This window comes from Peromyscus maniculatus, chromosome X (genome assembly GCF_049852395.1).
Source record: "Peromyscus maniculatus bairdii isolate BWxNUB_F1_BW_parent chromosome X, HU_Pman_BW_mat_3.1, whole genome shotgun sequence".
NCBI classification, from domain to species: Eukaryota; Metazoa; Chordata; class Mammalia; order Rodentia; family Cricetidae; genus Peromyscus; species Peromyscus maniculatus.
Window position 1 is genome coordinate 18,085,328 of NC_134875.1, and position 4,075 is coordinate 18,089,402.

The window sequence follows — 4,075 nt, forward strand, 5'->3', positions numbered from 1 at the left end:
CACCTAGGAAGCGCGTACATAATGACACAGAGTAAACAGATTTTTTTTCTGAATTTACACTTCATAAACATAACGTGGTAATAGATTAAACTGCTCATTCTTTCTCTGTGGCTTTAAGATGTTAAGGAATGCACAAGTGGAAAGCAGGCTGCACAAGCTCCTGAACTAGTGCTGCTATGCGACAAGATTCTCGGGTGTTCAATGGAACGATCACAACACACAGTCTTTGCACAAGCCGGCACAGCCCAGTTCTCTCCTGAAGCCATTTTTGGCAAATCATTTAATAAGCGACCTGGTGATTTCCTATGGGCAGATCGTAGGGCCTGCCTAACAGGACCCATTTTGCAACTGGCTGCCGAGCCTCCATCTGAGAAGATCGATAGTTGGCATGGCAACGAACTCATTTCTCCAGAAATGAGTTCCTTTTATTAAATTTTGCCAGCTATTGATCAATTCCTGATCCACATATCAAAACATGACAGGTGATTAATGAATCCTAGATCCAGTGGAATTAAACAACAATGAAAGTATTCAAGGAAGTTAGGATTGAATCCTTCTTTATGAATTTCATTCAAGAATTGTAACAGAAATAGTAACAGTATAGCATAAATCCATGTAGATGCATCAAGACAGGAAAATGGAATGAATAAAACACACTTTCACAGTAAGTTTAAAATTGTAATTTGCCCTCCCCCTTTTTCGATACTTTCTAAGTAAAGCTATTTTTTCTGCTCTATGCATGCCCTTATTTTTCAAGTTTTATGCTGACAGACATAGTACTTGGCTGATCTGGGGCAGGCATGGGCAGTTTTTTCCCCTTTAGCTGTTAATGGTACCACTACTCTTCTGCCTGCAATTTTAGGCTCTCAGGCTCTGTGCATGAAAGAAGGAGCTTGGAAAAAAGAAAGGATCCCATTGTGAAGAAGAATGGTGAAGACCATGGAGATGGCTTTGACTCATTCTTTCCCCATTTTCCTTTCTTCAGATTCCTTGCCATTTCCTGGCCACTCAGCACCCCTCTTCAGCTGATTTTCTCCACCCCAAATAGAAGACTGATTTCTCCTATAAGTAATGCTTTTAGTTAGGGAGCCTCAGGGGTTCATCTTCTTCCTTCCATTAACCAAGCTGTGTCATTTTAAAGACAGAAAATAGCTTAACACTATCCAGTGTCCAAACTACAGATTAAAACCAGACAAAGGGACTTAATGATGTCAGGCAAGCCATATAGCCCATTACGAAAACTCAGGGCTTTGAAAAAAAAAAAAAAAGGTAGATGTATCCCAACTCCCGTTTACCTGAGAGGTAATAACAGTTCTGCCCACAGTTTCAGCATATCAGATTTAGTAAGATTCTATTTAATGGGAAGTCCTAGGAGTTATGGTTGGCACTTAGTGATAGAGTATGGGTTCAGCATTTGGGGCCCTAGGTTTGATTCCCCCATGCCATGATTAAACAACTAAGTTCTTACTGCAAGGACAGAAGTCACTTTCTTAGGCCCATGAGAAAACCTGGTGTAGTTAACAGTAACACTTTGTGATGATGATGGCAGGAAAAGACTAGTTAGCTCTGTGGTATTTTTTAAAAATAATTTTTTTGTGTGTGTGCATTGGTATTTTGCCTGCATGTATGTTTGTGTGAGGGTGTTAAATCCTGGAGCTAAATCCTGATGCCATGTGGGTGCTGAGCATTGAACCCAGGTCCTCTAGAAGAACAGTCACTGCTCTTAACAGCTGAGCCGTCTCTCCAGTCCCGTAGCTCTGTGTTATTATGTGAGATCTTTTATATAAGAATTTAGCAGGTATGTGTGTTGTGTGAGGTGTGTGTGTGTGTGTGTGTGTGTGTGTGTGTGTGTGTGTGTGTGTGTGTGTATGTGTATGTGTATGTTTCCGGGGTGTGAACCCAACAACTTCCTCATATTAGGCCAGTGTTCCACCACTTAGTTACATGCCCTGCTCCTCCTGTAACTGTTTGTCATGAGTAGAAGTTCATTCATTCAGTAGCAGCCATACTGAGAAGAATATCTTTGCAAGCTGTGGCATGGATTTCAAACCTCAATTAAAATAAGCTATGTAAAAATTTTTTTTCGTGTTGCCTCATGGGAATCCTCCTGTCTCTGCCTTGAGTACTGAGAATACAGGTGTGGCTTTTCTGAGTATTTTTTTAAGTGTTGTATGTGTCATGTACAGTAAAGTAGCATTTCCTAGACATTCAGCAACCACAGGATAGTTTAAGCTGAAAAGTGAACTGGGAAGTGAAGGAGCACAGTGGTAGAGTGCTTACCTAACATGCTCAAGGCCCTGAGTTTAATCCCAGTACTATCAAAAATCCAAAAAACGAAATGCCTTTACTTTCTGAGTGCTCAAGATGTCTAAGCAAGGACTTGGGGCATCTTCTTGAGTGAATTTCCCTGGGTCTTCTGGTAGGAGTTGTGATCAACCATGCTGATAATATAGGAGCCAAAACTTTGTATTTTGTGTCTGCAAAGGAAATCAAGGCACAACTGAACAAACTTTCCAGTGCTGGTGTGGGTGATCGGTGATGGCCACAGTTAAGAAAGACATGCAAGAGGTAAGAAAAAAAAAAGGTACATCCTGCAGGGGCAATTCAACAATGAATATTGAAGAAAGGACAGTGTGTGTCTTTATTTTGAAGACAATGCAGGGGTCACAGTTATCAATAAAGGCAAGATGAGAGAGAGGTTCTGCCGCCACAGGTCCAGTTACAAAGTAGTGTGCAGAATTGTGTAATAGAGCCCCAGACCTTAGCACAACTGAATGGTAGTGCCATTCAGGCTGTAAAACTCAGCACATAGACATCACCAACTGCCACCCCCCCCAAACAAAAAACAAAAACAAAAAAACAAAAAAAGCAAAAACCTAATCCATCAATGTTCATAGTTCTGGGAAAGTCTCTAAATGTACTAACCTTGCTTTTTGGCTTCTGTAGTTCTGCTTCTGGCTAACTGTTCTTGTTAACTGAAGTGTGTTAACCCAGAACATTGTGTGTGTGTGTGTGTGTGTGTGTGTGTGTGTGTGTGTGTGTGTGTGTGTGTGTGTTTGTGTGTGTGCTTGAAAGTTCATCCTAAGAAAGGCTCAGGGCTACACTGGGATCCGGAGCACTCAGTATAGTCCTCAGCCAGCTAATAAAGATTTTCTGTTGGCTTAAACCCATGTTCAAGTAGTCTCCTTTGGTGAATATCCCACAACATTGCATCCGATGCAGGCAACATCACATGATTCTCCAGTGTATTTGCAAAATCTAATTAAAGAACCTTTGCTCAAAAAATAAGTGAACATGCCATTGGTGATTATTATGAACAAAGCAAGTGGTTCCAGGTCTTACAGGGCAAAGGTCTTATACATAAATTTAAACACTAAATATATAACAATGTAAATACAACCCTAAGAATGTATCTAAATAATTTTATTAGTTACTTTTTGTGTTGCTGTGACAAGATACCCAAGAAAGTAACCTTAGGAAGGAAGGGTTTATTTTAGGCTTCACGGTTCCAAAGTACGGTCCATCATGGCGGGGAAGTCATGAGGGAGGAGCATGAAACAGTGGGTCACATTTCATCTGTAGTCCGAAGTTGAGAGAGATGAATGCTAATCAGCTCACATTCTCTTTTTTATTCAGCCCTAACTCCTAGATGATTGAATAGTGACACCTACATTTGGGTGGCTCTTCGGTCTTCAATTAACCTAGTCTAAAATTTTTCTCATAGACATGTTTAGAGGTTTATTTTCATGGTAATGCTAAATCCTGTCAAGCTGACAATATTAACTATCACAATAAAAAGCCACAGTGTGGTAACAACTTTAAATTCTTACAAAAATTATGCCTTTCCTCTTTCTGCCCAAGTATTCAGCCTGTTAGGTCAATGGCTCTCGGACAACCACTTAGCCTTGATGTCACACTGAACTCACTTGTTTAATATCTGGAAATAACATGGATTCTAACCTTCATTGCTAGATGCACTATTAACTCTTCAAGGATCCAAATAATTGTGATTCATTCAGAAGCTTCCAAAAAAAAAAAAAAAACAGCGCAGTGCCCCATACCCAAATAGTCATAT

The 4,075-nt window shown here is 40.2% G+C and overlaps 1 pseudogene; it reads left to right on the plus strand.

Moving 5' to 3' along the window:
* Positions 1–2,364: 2,364 nt before the first annotated feature.
* On the plus strand, positions 2,365–2,781 carry LOC121825806 (large ribosomal subunit protein uL14 pseudogene; annotated as a pseudogene).
* The last annotated feature ends 1,294 nt before the right edge of the window (positions 2,782–4,075 follow it).